The 21,692-nt window shown below is 37.3% G+C and overlaps 2 protein-coding genes across 4 annotated transcripts in view; one reads left to right on the forward strand and one right to left on the reverse strand.

Annotated features, from left to right (window-relative positions):
* Positions 1-21,692, reverse strand: part of LOC117223620 (dipeptidase 1) — a 296,833-nt gene that overhangs the window by 46,797 nt on the left and 228,344 nt on the right. The window lies entirely within an intron of this gene.
* Positions 13,245-21,692, forward strand: part of LOC117223622 (uncharacterized) — a 66,433-nt gene continuing 57,985 nt past the window's right edge. For both annotated transcript variants that reach the window (XM_033475991.2, XM_033475992.2), the window contains exon 1: positions 13,245-14,849. The gene's annotated coding sequence lies outside the window, so the exon portion shown is untranslated. The remainder of the gene's footprint in view (positions 14,850-21,692) is intronic.

Genomic DNA, 21,692 nt, shown 5'->3' on the forward strand with positions numbered 1-21,692 from the left:
CGAATGTTCGCTTATTTTTATCTATTTGTTTCAAATCTCGACACACATAAAACAAAAGAAAAGTTTATGCAAAACCAAATATCGTGGCAATCGATTCATGGCAAATTTTTTGCTTCAATGTCATCCGAAGGTCATCGTGTAGCACATCGTCGAATTCGTCTCGACGTCGCCTACAATACTATAAAATTAAAATTATCTACTTCCATTCAAAAATATAACGGCGACCTTGTCTTCTTATCGAAAATCAATTTGTTTTTAAATTTGAACAATTGCAATTTCTTGCCGGTTAAATACTAATCAACTTCGATAGGAAACATTTTATAGTCGGATCATCGGAAGAGGCTGAAAACGCCATACGATCTAAGGGCTGTTAATGCGAAACATTAAATTTTAAGCAACACGGGAAAGAAAAGCCTGTGTGTATATGTAAGACAAAGACAAAGTTCGCTGCACACAGTGTAGTGTATAATGCAGGGACCTTTGAAGTCACCGAGAGAGCTGCTCGAAAGGCCAAGCCGTTCGGAGCGTTCGTTCGCTGGTTTCTCGGATGAGTCGAGTTCTAAATCTTACAATCTGAAAGCTTGCAATTTCCTAGTTCGGCAATACCGTAAAAGTTTAGTCGGTCTCAGTTGGCTAGAATGCAATTCAGGAATTTCGTGTAACGCGGAGGCTCTTGCAATGTTGAAATACGTTTTAAGGTAACTGCCCTGCAAAATCCCTGATCACCCCGGACGATGATGATGTCCCTTCTGAAAACCGATAAAAGTGAACCAATTGCGACACGAAACTATTCCAGCAAGTGTAATTCGCTGGTTAAACCCTGCGTTAAGTAGATCATTGCGCGACGATCCTTTTTTTCTCGTTATTATCTCGTGACTTTGCCGAATAAAAATCTTCTTTTTCAGATATATCTCAAAGTCGTTTTTTGACACTAGATTTACGGAGCACAAAAAACAGTTTTTTATTATTATATTATTATGATATTATATTATAATATTATTATATTGTTATATTGTTATATTATTACATTATTATATTACTATATTATTATATCATTATATTATTATATTGTAATATTATTATATTATTATATTACTATATTATTATATTGTTATATTATTACATTATTATATTACTATATTATTACATTATTATATTGTTATATTGTTATATTATTATATCAGTACATTATTATATTACTATATTATTGTATTATTATATTGTTATATTATTATATTATTACATTATTATATTACTATATTATTATATTATTATATAATAATAAATATAGAGATAAAGACAACTGTTATTTCGCACAAAGATCCGCGCTCCGATCACGAGATCCCAATATTGTTAACGTTATTTTGAAAAATAAAGAAAACATTGAAAAATAAAATACTTAAACATTACAAAGATTTTGTGATCGTCGCCCCGGCAAATACACCATTAAAGTAGCGCGATTATTGTTTCCAATTGTTTCGCAATTATCTTTATATTTATCAAATAAAACGTTCCAAATTCTTTTTTCACAGAAAGTAAACAAACCGAAAGAACACAAAAATACAACACATCTTACTCGATAAATGTACAGTTTCCCCGAAAACAATCTAAAAGGTGCGGCAAATTGGTCGCGCCCACAGTAACCGGCTCCGCCGCGCCGATCCGTTCTAACTTCGCCATAAAAAAAAAAACTATCCTCCGTCAGACTTCTCGAAGTAGCTTTTTTGAAGTCGGTGCTCGTCGTCGGCGCGTTTACTACACTTCTCCGACTATCGTCGCGTCCCCTTCAGCTTCAATTCGCTCAATGCCCGGTTTTATCCGGTTCCATTATTCTCCGCGGCTCTAACAACGTCCCCGCTGTTTTGTATTTTAATTTCTGCCGGCGTAAAATTTTATCTTGCTTCTCGTTGACTTGTCCATGTACACCATTCCATTCTCGCCCCACCTCCTATCCCCCGCCCCCTTTCGCCGCACCGTTTCAAACGGCCGGTTTCCCTCCCGCCGACCCTTCCCGTTTTCTATCCGAGCCACCCCCGCCCGCCCCTGAAACCGGTCTCTTTGTCTTTCTCTTTACACGGCTGCGGCCATGATTACGTTTGTTCGCGGTCGGCCACGAAATTTTAACCAAAGCGGCGCGCACTCCGTGGAGTCGCGGCGTTGCCGGGAGCGCTTCCGTAAGCGATGCGTAAAATTCGCCGTTCAGCGTTTTCGAAAAACGCGATGGGACCGTGGCGGCCCCGTGGCCGATGATAAGGCCCCGATGATAAGGTCTCGTGGCCGATGATAAGGTCTCGTGGCTGATGATAAGGCCCCGATGATAAGGCTTCGATGATAAGACTCCGATGATAAGGCCCCGATGATAAGGCTTCGATAATAAGGTCCCGTAGCAGATGATAAGGCCCCGTGGCCGATGATAAGACTTCGATGATAAGGCCCCGATGATAAGACTTCGATGATAAGGCCCCGTGGCCGGCGCCGTGGCGCCGTGGCAAGGCCCCGGGCGACGTTGTAATCAACCGTGTAAACGACGCGTTTACCTTCGAGATTTCCATTAAATTTGGTAATCGTCGACGCGCAAGGGACGACGGGGCCCGGTGACGAATTCGATATCGATTAGCTCCGCGACGCGTAAAATTCGCCGTCGAGCGTTTTCGAAAAACGCGATGGGACCGTGGCGGCCCCGCGGCCGATGATAAATGAACGCGGCCGGCGCCGCGCCGCGCCACGCCGCGGCAAGGCCCCGGGCGACGTTGTAATCAACCATGTAAACGACGCGTTTACCTTCGAGATTTCCATTAAATTTGGTAGTCGTCGGGCGCACAAGGGACGACGGGGCCCGGTGACGGATTCGATATCGATTAGCTCCGCAACGCGTCCCGGTTAATGGAATCATCGTGTTTTAATTGGCCGACTCTTGTAGCTCTTGCGGGCACGATTTTAACGAGACAGCTACCATCGGATGGGTTCTTTATCGAGTTATTTTATTCGGTTCGGAGCTACGCGATAATATACCTTTTACGTTTAATCGACACACGCGCTTTTTGAAAATATGTTAAACGAAATTATTCATTGTCCTCGGGCTTTTATTTGTAATTATAGATTGCACTCGGTTTGTGTTTATAATTATAATTATCCCGAGGCTTATATTTATGATTATAAATTATTCTCAGGCTTCTTTTTTTGTATTTATTATTGTGAGTTAGCCTGAGGTTTATTTTTATAATTATGAATTATTCTAGGGCTTATATTTATAATTATAAATTATCCTGAGGCTTATATTTGTAATTACAAATTATCCTGAAGCTTATATTTATAATTATAAATTATCCCGAGGTTTATATTTGTTATCATAAATTATCCTAAGGCTTATATATTGTATATATATATACATATGTATTAGAATACTGTAGTATTATAGTATTACATTATAGCATTATAACATAATATTAGAGTATATTATTATAGCAGTATAATATTATATTATAGTATTATATTATAGCAGTATAATATTATATCATAGTACTATATTATAGCAGTATAATATTATATTATAGTATTAAAGTATTATATTAAGATTAGTATTTTAGTATTGGTATTAGTATATTATTAATATTTTAATATTAGTATAGTATTAGTATTATAATATTACATTATTGCATTATAATATTATTATAATATTTATGTTATAGTATTATAGTATTATAATATTACATTATTGCATTACAGTATTATAATCTTATGTTGTAGTGTTATAGTATTATATTATAGCATTATTGTATTATAATATAGTATCTAAAGTATTATATTACAATATTATAGTATTACATTATATAGTATGTATGAAGTATTATATCACATCAATCGCACATGATCTTTTCATTTCAACCGTCAGCATGGGTTTCTATTAATTAAAATTACCCGCGAGTAAGAGATTAAGTATCGTCTGCGGCCGATAGGTAATCGGGCGGTGTTCGTAAGTTAATGGATTCGAAACAAGATCTCGTTCGAATCCGTACCAGACAGACGTTGATCGATCTGAAAGAAGATCTTGGTGGAGCTAAACAGGACGTTGATTGATTCAGGGAGGGAAGAACAACGCGGCGCGCTCTTTTCTTCGCAAAACAAGCGGAAAGAACGGAGAATCACCGAATGTGAATTTTCAATGGAAAATCGCTCGTCGTTCATCGGAACTGTTAACGGACGACTATTCGGGAATTTGTCGTTTCGAATACCAATTTGCGGCGGCGCCGTAGAAAATTGTGTTTCGTTAAAATCTATATTCGATTGATAATTTGTTTTTAATAATAAGGCAAAAAAAACGAATGCGAAAACGACTCTTTATTCTACTTTACTCTGTTTCGAATTTATGGTTTTTAATGGATGACAATATTTATCGCTCCTTGGGTTGCAAAATTAATTAACGATAATTATGAATATTGAGAATATTGTTGAATATAATTAACAATGTTATAACACGTGCTCGAATTTTATAAACGTTATATAATTTCTTCTTTCGCAAGTTTCTACATGCTTAAAAATTATCACGTTTCACTGACAACAGTTTAAATAAATTTTCATAAACGAATTTTAATTATATTATATAATGTGTAAGTAAATATAATTATATTATATACTTTATAATTAAATATAATTATTTATTTTATTTTATAATTAAATATAATTATATTTCTCATTTTATAATTAAATACGATTATATATTTTATTTTATTATATAATTTATAATGAAATATAATTATATATTTTATTATATTATATAATTTATAATCGAATACAATTATATATTTTATTATACGATTTACAATTAAATTATAATTACATATTTTCATAAATTTGCACAAACACGAATTATAATTATAATACAAACGATAATGTATTCTTCTAATTGGAACCCGGAATTCCTTGGCCCGGTCCGACGAACCAACGACATCTAATTCGCACGAAAATTAACGCTTAATTATTAACGCCGGCAAAGAAACTTCTCCCGAATTAGCAAGATTCATTTTCAATATATTCGCCGGGCTCTCGCGGGCTCCCATGGCGGAACGAGCGCGGCACAGTTTGCTCTGTTACACTGACGATCGTCGGTCGGTTCCCTAATTAACCTTCTTCGGAGCCAGAATTCTTGGTTAGTCAAAAGCTGAGAGGAGAAAGAGAGAGAGAGAGAGAGAGAGAAAGAGAGAGAGCTACCCTTGAAAGTTGAGAACTTCGGGGCGGGATAATTTGATCCGCGAAAGGAAGAGTTTCCGCCGGGCTATCGCGAGCCACCCCCGAAACGAATACTTTATCTCGTCGGATTGCTCGGAAATTAACGCGAGTCTCTTTGTTTTTGCCACGGTGAGATGCGACGGTCTTCAACGGCGTTCAATTATGTTCCGACGTGGACATAATTTATAATTTACTTTTGCCGCGAAGGGAATTGATGTATTAAAAAAAAACTATCTTTGTTTTCGAGAGATCTTCGATTTCCCGATTTCTTCTTTGGTTTTTCATTTTTCATGGCCACAGCTTGCGATCCAAAAATCTGAAAAAATTCTATAATGTGCGGCTCGATGTTCGAAACAAGGCACATTTTTTTTTCAAAATTTTAGACGGACACTGTTCGGAGGGAAATGGGCGGGAAAGCGCGCGATCTATTTTACCCTGTACACATTTGCACAGACGAGTTTTTCTTGGTCAATTATTGAACGGTATTATACTCATAAAAAAATGGTTAGTATAATAAAATAATGAAATGGTTAGTATAACCATATATGTGCCTTGTACAGCCTAAAAGTTTGAGAATCGTCGCGATCCGAGCATCGTTTAGCGCCGTGAGAATGAAGAAGCTCGCCAGGACAACGTGGCCTCGCAAGAATTTTCGGCCAGATTCGCGGTTCAGAGGGTCGAGGACGATTCCTTTTGGTTAACGAGAGATCGCCTCGGCCACATTCGTGTTTTCTGCGCCGAGAGGTCTTAGCCCGGTTTCGATTATTATCGTCTCGTCGGCCCGGGGGGTGGTTCTTGCCTCCGCTCTACAGCGAAATTTCTCGTTAGCGGACACGGTAACGAGGTAGAAGATCCGGCCGTAGCCAGCCAGGCAGCTTAGGCGACGTGTTCCGCGAATCTCGGTCGCCAATCTTCAACCTGGACCGCTCTCGCTGACTTTTGCATTAAGTTCTCGAGCACCTGTAAGGGCCGACCCATTCGCGGCCCGCCGCGCCGCGGCGCGATTCGGCACGTAAAAAGGACGTTCCGGGACTCGGATGAAAGGGAGAAAAATTCGTGAGTGCACGGGGGTGAGAAAGGGGAGGCTCGAGCGGTACGGGACAGGGGTCGAGGACGGCGAAACCGAACGAGGCTGAGAGAAAGCGAACGGGATTGGAGGACGAAGGGCTGATGAAAAGCGGCAAGCGACCGCGACCGAAGAGACGAGAGAACAAATTAGACGGCCGAGCGGAAGTAATGGCAACCCGGGGGAAGAAATGGAAACGTTGATACAAAGAAATGGGAAACGTCGATGCAAGCCGGAGACTTTGGAGAGATTTTTAGATCCGCGAAACTCGAATACGAAGCTTCGCGAGCGCTCGAAGCTCTCGATACTTTCGTGAAATGCTTATTATTCTTCGTTCTGTTCGAACGGGTTTTGTTGGAAGCCATTTTGTTAGGAGGGTAAGATCTTGACGAGAAAAAAGATCGGTAAAATCTTTTCGTGAGAACAAATTGTTCGGCGGACGTAATTAGAAGCGAGTTAAGGGTAGTTGTATAATTTCATTCTTTCTCGATACGAACGATTTTAATGGACCGGTCGAATCGTACGAATTGAAATGCGTCTAATGTTAAAAACGTAAACTCGATTGCATCATTGTTAAAATTGTTAAATTGTATTCATTGTTAAATTGTCGCATAAAAATACATTCATATCGTCGCGATATCCTCGTCAGAGTCGAGCATATTATTTCTTCGTACGAACAACGAATGAAATTTCATTCGAAGAAATTATTCGACACGTTGTTAGGATTCAATTTTTATATTCCAAATATATCTATTTTGTTTTATTTTTATTTCGTTCGAAGTTTTATTCGACGAATTTATTTTGAATATTGTGCGAGCAAAATTCTATTCGAACAATTTATTCGAAATATTGTACGAATCAAATTATACTCGAAATGCTGTAAGAATAAAATTTCATTTCCAAATATTATACGAATGAAATCTTATTCGAAGAATTCATTTTGAATATTATACCGAGTAAAATTCTATTCGAAATATTATACGAATCAAATTATACTCGAAATGCTGTAAGAATAAAATTTCATTTCCAAATATTATACGAATGAAATCTTATTCGAAGAATTCATTTTGAATATTATACCGAGTAAAATTCTATTCGAACAATTTATTCGAAATATTATACGAATCAAATTATACTCGAAATGCTGTAAGAATAAAATTTCATTTCCAAATATTATACGAATGAAATCTTATTCGAAGAATTCATTTTAAATGTTGTAAAAAGTAAAATTTTATTCGAACAATTTATTCGAAATGTTGTACGAATCAAATTATACTCGAAATGCTGTAAGAATAAAATTTCATTCCAAATATTATACGAATGAAATATTCGAAGAATTCATTTTGAATATTATACGAGTAAAATTCTGTTGGCATTCAACGATCATAGTTCTCCTTGGTGCCCAGAGGCATTGTCACTCCTCGACCGTTATTTTGTGTGCGTTGAGTTTTTTGTTTCAGTTGTTTGGGTCAAACAGCGCGTTCTAGGCAGTCTGTAGCGGTTATATAAACGGATCTAAAAGGACACTATATGTATAGCACGTGTACATACTCTGGATAAAATATATATATATATATATATATCATTATTTAACTGGATACGCGGTATTGCTTATTTGCTTTTTTCCATCAAATTCTATTCGAACAATTTATTCCAACTATCATACATATAAAATGATATTCGAAATGTCTTTCGAATAAAATTTCTATCGACGAATTTATTCATATAGTATAATATTTATTATAGTATTATATTATAGCATTATAATATTATATTATAGTGATATACTGTAGTATTATGGTATTATATTATAGTATTATGATATTATATTAGAGTATCATATATATATAGTACTATATTATAGCAGTGTAATATTATATTATAGTATTATAGTATTATATAAGTATTATAGTATATTTTAGTATATATTTATATTATAGTAGAGAGAGAGAGAGAGAGAGAGAGAGAGAGAGAGAGAGAGAGTATTATATATATAGTATTATTATATATCTCCTCTTCCCCAATTGTCCTTTTTTGTGCACAAGCTGAAGGTCAGTTAGGGAAAATTTAATGTAATTCATTGTTCGGTCATTAAATTGTTAAACAAATATATATATATATATATATATATATATATATATATATATATATATATATATATATATATATATATATATATATATATATGTATTCATGTATCAATAAGTATGATCAATTAATCCGAATAAAACATTAAGTCGCTAGTGGCCGTAGCAGTCGATGCGACATAAACCGCCAAAAAAAAGAATAAAAAGAAGACAAGTGACTGAGAACGTTTGTTAGCAAAATGTGACGTAAGAATGCGAACTGGGTCCTTCGTTTTCTAAAGGGTGACTAAATACGATATATCTGAGCAATCGCGGGAGATGATTACATATTCGTCGGGGGACCGGTCTCTTTCAGAAGTTAACGAACATGGATTTTCGATTGGTGGTTCGGAAGAGTTATACTCGAGATAAGGTATCTTAATGGTTTAATTAATATAGGATTCGTTGTAGACGTCTGATTTGTTCGAGACGTGACCTCGGAAAACGAGATGGAACGTTCGATTACAAGGGTACCTCGGAATAGGAATGAGCAAAATCTTCGCGGCAAGGTGAAAGTTTTGGAAGTTTCGAATGGAAAATGGTATTATTTATGGCATCGGCGGAGTTGGTGTTACGAATGCGTAATTATTGGAAGAAGAGTGGATCGGAGGAATTATCTGAATTATAGAAAACCGAGATAGGACCTTTCGTCCCTGTAAAAATTATTTTTTAAGGAGAATCCTTTGAAAATTATAAATAATTATGAAGGAATGAAACAAGAAATAAAAATAAGAAAATTAAATAAAATAGAATAGAATAGAATAAAATAGAATAAAATAAAATAGAATAGAATAAAATGGAATAGAATCAAATAGAATAGAATAAAGTAAAATAAAATAGAATAAAATAAAATAGAATAAAATAGAATAGAATAGAATAAAATAAAATTGAATAAAGTAAAATAGAATAAAATAATAATATATATAATAATATATATAAATAATAATAAAATAAAATAGAATAAGATAAAATAAAATAAAATAGAATCGAATAGAATAGAAAGAGATTAAAAAAGTTAAACTCAAGTAAAATACAATGCAATTTATACAACGAATTTTTTTCTGTTGCCTTTGCTAAAGTCACTAATAATAATAATAATAATAGTAAAAATAATAAAATAACTGAAACAATATTAACAGCCAAAGTTTCTGCATAAATAAAACCCATTTGCATTTGGTCAATCGGACACAATTCATTTCGTCCAGTCGGATAAATCTTTATCGAAGATTCTCGATAAAAAATATATTCATTAAAATTCATCGCTTGAAATTTGACGATCGCCACAACAAATAGACTAGCATGGGATCTAATGCGAGGCGAAATTCGTCACCGAATATCCCGGTTGCGACGGAAGCCCTTCGCATCGTCGATAATTCTCCGTAATAGCCGAGGGCTTCGCGAGGTGTTCGATTCACGGTTCCACGGAGTCACTTTGCAATTCAACACCGAGTTAAAGCCCACGAGCGAATGGACAATGGAAAAAGCGGGTAAAGGTATCACTCCTTAACACGCGATATATTTCACGTTGCGGAAGGCGCCGTGCCTAATAGATCGTCGTTATTCGATTCATTGTATGTGTACGTAATTTCTATTATGTCTCATTCAATTACATTGTAATTTTAATGTAATATTGGACACTGAACATCGAACATTGGACTATTAACAATGACAATTTACCATTGACAATTGAACATTGAATATTGAACATTGGACTAATAACAATGACAATTGAACATTGAACATTGAACATTAAACATTGACCATTGAACACTGAACATTAAACTATTAACAATAATAATTGATCATTAACCATTGAACATTGAACATTGGACTATTAACAATTGATCATTGACCATTGAAAATTGAATATTGAACATTGGACTATTAACAATTGACAATTGACCATTGAACATTGAATATTAAACATTGGACTAATAACAAAGACAATTGACAATTGACCATTGACCATTGACCATTGAACATTGAACATTGAATATTGAACATTGGACTAATAACAATGACAATTGACCATTGATCATTGAATATTGAACATTGGACTAATAACAATGACACTTGACCATTAATCATTGAACATTGTAACATTGGACTATTAACAATGACAATTGACCATTGATCATTGAATATTGAACACTGAATATTGAACATTGGACTAATAACAATGACAATTGACCATTGAACATTGGACTATTAACAATTGATCATTGACCATTGAACATTGAATATTGAACATTGGGCTAATAACAATGACAATTGACGATCGACCACTGAACATTGAACATTGATTATTCTCTAAAAAATTGCAATACCAAATGTCGATAAAAGATTTTTTTTATTCAACAGAAAAGCAAAATCGTTCCAATATTTTTTAACATAATGGTATATTATTTTAAAAAACATATGGCATATATTTAAAAAATCGCTAAAGTCGAAAATTGCTTAAAAAATTATGATTATTGTTTCGAACGCCCATAAGATCACATCACTGTGCGTCGGGCCGGGCCGGGCCTGTAATCGAGTTTCATGGAAACGGCTTTTTATCGGATCGAGACAGATCCGATAATTCATCGTCGCTCGCGTCGCGATCGATCCCGTCTCTCCGACAGAAATCAAGCGTGCGGCGGCGTCCGTCCGATTCGATTGCTTTAATCAACGCGAAACGCGCCGACTGTTCTCCGCAAATTCGCGCAAATATGCCCGGACCTCGGCCGCGCGCGATGCTCAATGAAAATGAAACAGTCCGCGGGACCCGTTAACTTCCGCCACGATGCGTCCGACCAACAGTTGTCGCGGCTCCGACGACTTCCCTTGCCGCACTCCCCCGCGCCGACTTCTGCGCCGACCGAGCCCGGCGTCATCTACGTGGAGCATTCCTTGATTTACTCGCGCAATTACAACGTCGCCGCTAAATTTCGTTAATAAACACTCGCGCGCGAGTGTTACGGTTACCGTTGCGGAGTTACCTTGAAATCGCCGGGGCGATTACGTCACCGGCGTTGTTTTCACCGACACGATGATTTCATCGGCATTGTTTACATATCGCGACGACCGTTACACGGCACCGTTTATACATACCGTTGAGATCACCGACAAATATGTTTACATCGACTCACGTTTCACAAACGTTATTATAGAAAATAGGAATAATTTCAGTTCTGCCCGCGTCTGTAAAGAAAGAATTCTCTATTTTTTGTCTTCGATTTTTATAAACTATTTTATTCTTTAGTATACAATATCTTTTAAATACATTATTCTTTTATTTCGTTTAATTTTTACTAAACATGATGTAATGTGTCTTATATATATTCGATAGATGCAAAGTTAATTATTATCTTTAATAATTTTGGTAATTTTAATTATTTTTATATAATATTGTTATTATCTATATTACATCTATAATACAGACAGAATTAAATCTATATTATCTATACTATTTTTATAAGATAGATAATATTATCTTTAATAATTATATTAAAGAATAAGAACATCTCTAATTCTTTCATTTGTTTATTTCCTATTAAAGAAAATAAGCTATTTTATTCTTTAATATACAATTTTTTAGATACATTATTCTTTTATTTCGTTTAAGTCTTACTAAACATGATGTAATATGTCTTATATTCGATAAATACAAGGTTAATTATTATCTTCAATAATTTTGGTAATTTTAGTAATTTTTATAAGATATTATTATTATCTATATTACATCTATAATATAGACAGAATGAAATCTATATTTTCTATATCTCATCCGTAATATAGATAATATTATTATCTTTAATAATTTATATTAAAGAATAAAAGCATCTAATTCTCTTATTTTTTTATTTCCTATTAAAGAAAAAATATAATATGCCCTATTCGATGAATACATAATTAATTATGAGAAAATTAAATGTGAGAATGAAAGTATTAAATTCCTTCGTTTCGTTCATTTTTTAATAAAAAAAAATGTAACACGTCCAATTCGATAAGAAAACGATTTCCGCTCGCGAGGCTTTAAGCCGCAGCGTTCCGAAAGTATTCTCCGCGGCTCGTTCGGAATTACTTTATACATAGAAACGAACGAACGTTTTCCCGTGAGTTGTGCGAACACGTTGCCGCATCAATCCCAAACCGCATTTACCTTCCGAGCGGTGTTTTCCCTTGTACCGGTGTATTTATCGCGAACGCAGCGGGCAAGTGAAAGGAAAAAAAATGGAGGCAACATTACATTCTTCCAGGCCATTAATTTCTTACAGAAGGCGCAACAGTAAAACGACGTATGAGAGAGCGCAAACAAGAGCACGATGCGCCCGGCACAAATTGCGCGTGTGTACGCGCCGCCTCTGCCACCGCCGCGGCGCGTTTTTATTTTTCTACAACGACAAGCTCTATCCCGAACGCCGGTCGATAGAAAGTTTCTTGCAACGTCGGCGTCGTGATTGATTAATAATGTCAGCGCTGCTCGAGGTTGATAAGTGATCCAGGAACAAATAAGATGTCGTCGCGCCCGAAGAATGGACGCGTCGATCTTTCATTCTTCTACATTTCTGCGGACGATTCTGAATACCGCGATCTACGGGGTGTCCCGAAATTATCGTACCAGCGAGAAGCGAGAGGTTCCCGAGGTCATTCCAAGCAACTTTTTCCTCAGCGAGAATGCGATCCGCGACTTCGTTTACGAGTTATTAACGGAAAATGATGGCCAATGAGAGGTGAGATCAGCCGGCGGCCGAGCCAATCAGCGGCCGAAGCGCAGTTCCGCTCGTTGGCTCGGCCGCCTCGCGCCAGCCGTGCTCGTGATAACTCGTAAACGAAGCCGCGGATGCATTTACGCGAAGGAAAAAGTTGTGTGTTATGTGATTTATGTGTGCGACGAGTGACTTTTTGGACACCCTGTATTTAAGTATAAATATTTAATTTGTCATAGAACAGGTTAACAAAATACTGCTACAGTGATTGCTGCAGTGATAACCTAGAAATTCGGTCCATTTTCACTTGTAAAACGTGACAATTGTACAATAAATTATTAAAACGCATATATAGACATGTAGTCCAATACTCCTTTATTTAATATATAACAACGATTTATTTAATATAGAACAAGACTTTCAATAATTATTAACAAATTAAATCAAATTTGTCGTTACGCGTAGAACGTAGGCCGTCGGTAAAAATCGTGCACTGTCGATAACACCGTAAGACCGGCGAATTCCCGACTTCGTTTCGTTTAACAATGCTCGGAAATAATAAAAGTATAGTTCGGTTATTGTAGTCTGCGTCGTCAGTGCGTTGCGCGGCCTGTTTTCCAAAAAACAAAGAAAATCCGACGAACTACGTCAGCGAAGCGTGAATCTCTAATTTATCATTATAAAAATGGAAAATGTCGTAACGAAATCGGTGAAATCGTTGATCGAAGTAAAAGTACAATCCACGGAATTATAAAACGCCAGGAAGAAAAGGATCGAACATCGAATAAAGTCGGACACAAAGGTCTGACGAGAAACCGAATGCAACGAACGAGCGACGACGGATTATTCGAAAAAGTGCTCCGAAATTGGCAACGATGTTCGGATAGAATCGGTCGAGGGGGCGTGGAGCAGATGGTAAACGGTTGGGCGCCGTGATCGATCAGGGTTCGGGGATCCATCCTCTGGCCACGGGGCTTATTCCGTTCACAGCGACAACGAATTCGACCGCGTGTACGCGGCTGATTTATTCGCGGCCAGGTGTAACCCGTGTAATGCCGGTGTAATACCTGGCGGAGGCTGTGCCGTCAAGAAGCTAGCCCGTTTCCGCGGCAGATCTGGCCAGCGTGACCGGAATCGGAAGACGCGGGGAGCCGAGCCGTGCCGAGGGGAGCCGAGCGGGGCCGAGCGGAGCAGCGCCGGGTGTCGAGCGTGAGAGAGAGTTCGGGTCGTACATGGCTGCGCTATGTGTTCTTGCCCCGCCCGCGTATCATTGGTCTAGAACGTGGAAAAGGCACGTAGGATTCTACTTGAAGAAATATTGCTGCGAAGGCGGAATACACAATGGCCCGGCATCCTGCACACTGCGCACGAATGTTTTTCTTTCCGCCCTAACCCCCAGCCTCTCTCGGCGTCCACCTTCCCGGGCCCCCCGCGCCGCGCCACCCCCTCCTAATACGATTCAGATTCCTCGATGCGGCAGCACGTTCCTCCTTATGAGCCGATCGACTTCGGGGCCGAGCTGGCTCGTTCAGACACTCCTCGTTCTCGCTCGAATGTTGCCCCGTTGATGGAACACACACGGCACAGGCGGACGAGCATCTTTTCCTAGAAGAATCGCTCGAGCCCCGTTACGCTAACGCGGGAGACCCATTTGCCGGTTGCATCATATTCTCAGACCGTAGATGTTTCGCCGACGCTGCCGATTCTTGGACGGACAGGCTGCTGGGTGGCAACTACGGCGTGAGTCACGTTTTCTTAATAACCTTACCGTGAGAAACGATTTTGTGTTATTTTATATGTGTGTCTGTTTTAAACGCGTTTATCGTTTACCGATCAAATTTATCTATCGTTAAGATAATTAGAGTTTGGTTAGGTTATTGATCAGAGTTTTGTTAGTTTCGTTGATTTAGATGATTTAGATGATTTTTCGTTCATTTATTTTGCTTATTTTTTTTTTAACATATTGCTCTGTATACATAGGATTACATTTGAAGATATAAGTAAATAGTTTGGAGAATGGGACTTAGGTTACTCTGATCGCATTATGTTCGGCACGATCACTGTCAAAACCTTTTTAAAGGTATCTGTTGTAGATATCAACGTCTCTTTTTTTAAATAAATAAATAATGACAAGTAAAACGTAAGAATAAATAAGAAATAATAAGCAAAAAATAAGAACAGGTAAGGAATGAGAATAAGTAAAAAATTAGAATAGGCAAATAATAAGAATTAGTAAAAGTAAGAACAGGTAAAAAGAATAGGAATAAGTAAAAGACAAGAATAGGTAAATAATAAGAATAAGTAAGAAATAAGAATAAATAAAGAATAACAATAAGTAAGAAACAAGAATAGATAAAGAATAATAAGTAAAAGATAAGAATAGGTAAAGTATAAGAAAAAGATAAGAATAGTTAAAGAATAAGAAAAAGATAAGAATAGTTAAAGAATAAGAATAAGTAAAAAATAAGAATAGATAAAGAATAATAATAATAAGAAGAAGATAAGAATAGGTAAAGAATAATAGTAAGAAGAAGATAAGAATAGGAATAAGTAAAAATATAAGAATAATTAAAAATTAAGTATGAAAAGCGTGTAAAAGGTATACGAAAGTATGGGAAATCCAACGATTTGAAAAATCTAGGGTTTAGGAAAACGGGCTTGAAGTTTCACGCTCTGTTCGGTCATAACACAGATTTTAATCGGGTCAGCTTGGAACTTTCGTGACGTAAATGTCTTCTTACATGGGCGGAAGCGCAGATGAGATTTCTCGGGGATTGTCTCAACTTTTTCGGATAAAATGTAGCGTTTTCCTTATCGCCGCGCGATAACCGGCGTCGACGTGAAATTTCGGCTCTCTTTTTCTCTCTCTCTCTCTCTACGGTCGCCGTGAGGTCGGTCACTCCGGGGTCAAGCATAATAAGAAAATAATGTCTCTCGCACGAAACAAGTTGGCTAAAAGTAACCGTATAATAACGTCTTCCTCCGTGAATTCGTATTGAAGTTCATTTTTCGCTCAACGACGAAACAAAATTCCACGTAACTTGAACGAACGGACGTCGATAAATGAACAAGACACCGAGAGAAAAATAGATTGAAAGCTGTTTTTTTCAAAAGTTTGTTATAGGTTAAATACAATTTTTAACACGATTTATACAATTTTATGATTTTCAACGTTTAGATACCGTTCTGAATAAATTTATTTATAAAATTCTATCGGATCCTCTCAAAGTTTATATTTAACACCTAATAATAAATCTAAATAATGTTTTCAATATAACTTTTATTTCTTGGCAAATAAATAAATAAATAGAGAAATAAAATCTCTCGCCTGTTATATCTACTATATACCCCTATGTATACATATGTTGGCATACATACATACAATAAATAAATTTATTTATTTATTTATCAAGAAATAAAAATGATATCCAAAAAATTCTCATAGAAAAAATGAAAAAAGCAGAGAATAAAAAAAGATATCAATATAAGTTGAAACATATATATTTACATATACATATGTAAGTATGTATTAAACATATGTAAATATATATTATACATATGTGCCCATAATTATGAAAGTGGTCTAAGTCATATATTTCTTGTTTCGAGATATTTAATGAATCGCATTTGAATAAATTAAAAAATATTTTTACATTATGCGACATTTTAATTTATAATTTTATTAGTCTTGATTAATGGAAATTTATTATAGATATGAAATTTTGTGTGAATTTCATAGGAAAATGTTGTTTTTAAAGCTTGAATTGACTTATACCATTTTCAAAATTAACTGAATGTCCTATAATTGACTTAAAGTAATAAAAAATTGTGATTTTTATTTGAGCCGTTTATTTTGAAAGTGGTGTAAGTCCAATGTCATCGAAAGAAATTGTAAGTGGCGTTGCGTGGGGTATTTAGACAATACAAGCTCAGATTCGGCATTTTGAATTTCTTTAAAAAAAAGAACTTATACCACTTTCAAAATAAACGGTCCATTTGAAACAACAACTTTAACGAAATAATTCATAAACATTTATCAATCATTTTTAAAAAGTAATCCATTTTTATCATAATTTCGAGTTTTTAAGATTTTTAAAATGTTCCTGAAAAACTGGAGGGATGTATGGTAGTAAACACATAAGATCTTTATGTTTTTCTTCCGTTACTGGTCTAGTGGTGTCGTATAATGGAAGTAATTAAATATTTTCGTATATTTTTGGTCTTCCTCTTTTAGGTGAAAGATCCAAAACTTGGAATTCAGAATCATCTAAAGAAGTCTTATAAAACATTTTATAAGGTTCATTTATCAAGAATCTCATCCACACACATTGAATTTTTAGCCAAGAGACAGATTCGCCCGCGGTATTTTTACTCTCCTTGTTATTGATTTTTCAAGTGATTTCGTTGAAATAAAATCCGGCTGCGACATTCGTTTGATCGAAAATGTATTTCTTTTTCTACAATTTTCGATCAATTCATAGTAATGTTCAGGATTGTATAAGTAATTTGCTTTTTATATTTTCATTATTATGTAGTTCAGAAACGCGACAAAGAGGGCCACGCGGTATTTTCAAGTTATGTTTATATAATTTCTTTAAATTGTTGACTTAGACCACTTTCATAATTAACACTAAATGAATTCCGTATAACGTTGTAATTACAACTACTATCTAAAGGTTCATTTTTGACGATATCGTAAAAATTACATTGAATGAATTTAGTTTAAAATCATGTCGTGTGAAATAAGTGATAAATTCATTTTTTTTTAAATTTTGACTTAGACCACTTTCATAATTATGGGCACATATATATTTTAATTTCTCTTTCTTCGTTCATACTCATGCGATTGCTATATAAAATCTCTCTATTTGTTGTCACTTCTTTTGTAACAAAGTATTATTATAACGTATGTTGTTCAACAAATTGAACAACACCGACAATAAGCAACAACAACACGAAGTAACAGGTGAATCGCGAAGATCCGAGGCATCTCGTCCCGCGGATCCGTTTATCGTCTCATTCGCACGCAACAGTCCCATGATTCCGCGCAATCAGATTCGGGTATCCGGTGTTCCGAACGTTTCCAGTGGAATCGGTGTGCAGCGCAAGGGCCGTGTTAACGTTAAAAGCAACGGGAAGCGTTTGTAAACGGTGCCGCGGCGCGGCGTCGCGTTTGAAGCTTTCGTTCCCCCGGCGCGGCGCGGCGCGGGCATTTCTGAGCCGGTCTGGCGAATGCTCTCCGTTACGTTTTACGCCTCGGTGTTTCTCATCGCGGCGGGCGGGCGGCGGCGAGGGCGGCAGCGGCGGCGGCATTAACAGATAACGAGACGCGTTCGCAATAACGAGCCGGAAAATACGGCAATTTAGCAAAACTCGCACGGAAGCGCCGCTAATACCGTCGCGGAACGAAAATGTCGGGCCCTCCCCCCTCCGGCCCGTCTACTTTCGCGGCTGTATCAAGCGGCATTAGGTCGCTAACGCGGGCACGATAACAACCATTTTTAATGGCCGCGGACTTCCGAGTTCCTGTTAGTCGACCGAGAATATAGTCGTTCGAGTGGATTCGTTCCGCGTCCCTTGGCGCCGTTTTGCAATTTTACGCGCTTCGTTTCGCCGCGCGCCGACCTCGCCTTTTGTTCCCCGGTTATCCCGCGATTCACCTGGCCGCCGCGAGGTTATAAATATTTTTAGAAATGTCACCGTGTCGACCCTCTGACCGCGACCGAGTCTTTTTTTTATGCGGATGCCTCCTAACGATTCGATTACAAGAAGACGTATTATAGAAACATTTTGGACAGAAATCGGTCAACTTCGATCGACGACAACTCCGCAGGAAATCATCGTAGGACGACGACTCTTTTTTCAAATTAAAGCTTGAAATCTCTGCTTCGAGACGCTGTTCCTCGATCTCAAGTTGGACGCATCCTCGTCGCCGCAGCTATTTAAACGCGAGGCCATGTTCGTCGCGTCGACGATTGCCCTTGATATTTCAAGTTCGACAGAATGCACGGGCTTCGTCAAATTTTTTTCGGGGACGCCGTTCGCGGCGGAACAAAGTTCGATCCTTCCACTTTAATTGAAAAAAAACGAAACGCGGCTGCGATTTTTTGTCGCAAAGTTACGGCACTTTGAAGTTCGTATCATTGTCGAATCACGACGAAAAACACGAGAACGTATGTATCTGTTTACACTGTTGCGTTCGCATTAACACTCATTTCCGATGAAGCGCTGCGAAATAAAGCACCGAGGCACGTTACAGAATCACGCGTTACTAATTAGTACCGTATTTCAATCGAACACGTGCCAGTCAAAATACGAACTTGTATTTACGCGTTGTTCCCTTGTTTTTCCGAACATCACTCTATGGCAGCAATTTGAGTTTTTAAATTTTATAAGTATGCGATTTTTAAAATAGAATAGAATGAAATACAACAGGATAAATCGCGATAAATTAACCCGAAATAAAAGACACTGAATTATTCAATTTTTGGGAATTAAATAAAACAACTTACTGTCGCATTACGCACACTTATCATTCAAACTGCTGCAACTTCGCGAGAAAAAATCGTAGCGATTTGATTCTCCCCTCCGATTAAAGGGGAAACTCCGAACTTTACGACGGTGTAAACACTGTGTACGAAAAAAATTTGTTCGAGTCTATAGAGAGCGTTAAACTTCGCGCTTTTCCAGTATCGCGACCGGCGTCGCACGCTCGTATTTATGAGGGTACAGTCGTTGGGATAAATAATATTAAAGATTAGAATACACTGTGGCAAAGTAAAGACTCCAAGCTTTAATTTTAAAAAAAGTTCGTCATTTTATGATAGCTTTTAAGGGAGTTATGGCTGTTCGAAGGTTGAACTGTTTCTCCGGCCGGAAATTAGTAGTGCTTTAATTTTGCTGTTGAGTGTACTTTGAAAAATGTTTGGAGAAACGGTCTCTCTCTCTCTCTCTTTCTCTCTTTGGCACTCGTCTCCCTCTGTCTATCTCTCTCTCTCTTTCTTTGGCACTCGCTCTCTCTCTCTCTCTCTCTCTCTCTCTCTGGAAATCGTCGCTCTCTCTCTCTCTCTCTCTCTTTCTCTGAAACTCGATTCTCTCTCTTACACTCTGGAAATCGTCGTTCTCTCCCCCTTTCTCTCTGTCTCTCTTTTTCTTTCTCTCTCTTTGGAACTCGTCTCTCTCTCTCTCTCTCTCTCTCTTTGGAACTCGTCTCTCTCTCTCTCTTTTTCTTTCTCTCTCTGGAACTCGACTCTCTCTCTCTCTCTCTCTCTCTCTCTCTCTTTGGAACTCGTCTCTCTCTCTCTCTTTCTCTCTCTTTCGAACTCGTCTCTCTCTCACTCTCTGGAATCTCTGGAATCTCTCCGTCTCTCTGGAACTCGTCTCTCTCTCTCTCTCTCTCTCTCTCTCTCTGGCACTCGTTTCTGTCTCTCTCTCTCTCTCTCTCTCTCTGTCTCGCGCACTCTCTGTCTCTCGCTCCGTGTCTCTCAATCTCTCGCCGAAAGTCGTTTCACCTCTCGTTATACAGAGAAGCGTCGAGTATTTCTCATTACCGGTAAAATAACTCGACGGTCCTCGCGAGCTTCGTGAAAACACTCGAAGTTAGCGGGCTGATCGATCTCCTCCCCCGGATTCCGGCGAGCCCGTTCGTTCGAATTAAGTGGCGGGACTTAATTATTCAATCGCCTCGCGGGCTCGGTAAAGAGAACAGGAAACGCTGGAGCCGAAGCGAGAGAAATCGAGAGAACGAGAAAGTGCGAAAGAGAGAGAGAGAGAGAGAGAGAGCGAGAGAGAGCGAGAAAAAGAGGAAACACGAGAAACAGGGGGAGGTGTTCGAGCTAATGGAAACGGAAATAAAAGTTGAACCGGCCGAAGAACGCTGGCCGAGGCGAGCTCGAACGAATAAGGCGGAGAAGTGGGGTAAAAAAAAGAAAAGAATTGAAAAGAGGGAACACCGATGTGAAGTGGCGGGGAAGGTGGAAGAACAGAAGACAAATTACAGAGTGGAACGATGGATTAAGTGTACGCGTCGAGTTGGGGCTGAACGGGGATCCGGGGGGGGGTGGGGGGGGTTGAACAGAAGTGCGAATTAGCTTCGAGAGCTCCCAGCTGATTTTTCTACGCGCGACGGACGGCTTGGAAGACGTTGCGTCTGGATGATCGTTTTCAGATAGGAATATAAGGTTTCAGCGTCTCCGCTGGAAAGCGTCGGTGAAGCATTCGGCTGAATTTTCTGTTCGATTTTTAAGTAATAATATAATATAAAATGTATATAGTAAAATATATAGTAGTATGGTATAAAACATGTATAATAAAATATATGTATAATAGTATAACATAAAATATGTATGATAAAATAGTGGTATAATATAAAATGCGTATAATAAAACATATAGTAGTATAATATAAAATGTGTATAATAAAATATATATAATAGTATAATATAAAATGTGTATAATAAAATACATATAATAAAATAGTGCTATAATACACAGTATATAGTACAATAAAATATAAATAATATAATATAATTTAATATAATAATATACTATAATATAATATATAATATAATATAATAAAATAGTG

This window comes from Megalopta genalis, chromosome 1 (genome assembly GCF_051020955.1).
Source record: "Megalopta genalis isolate 19385.01 chromosome 1, iyMegGena1_principal, whole genome shotgun sequence".
Lineage (NCBI taxonomy): Eukaryota > Metazoa > Arthropoda > Insecta > Hymenoptera > Halictidae > Megalopta > Megalopta genalis.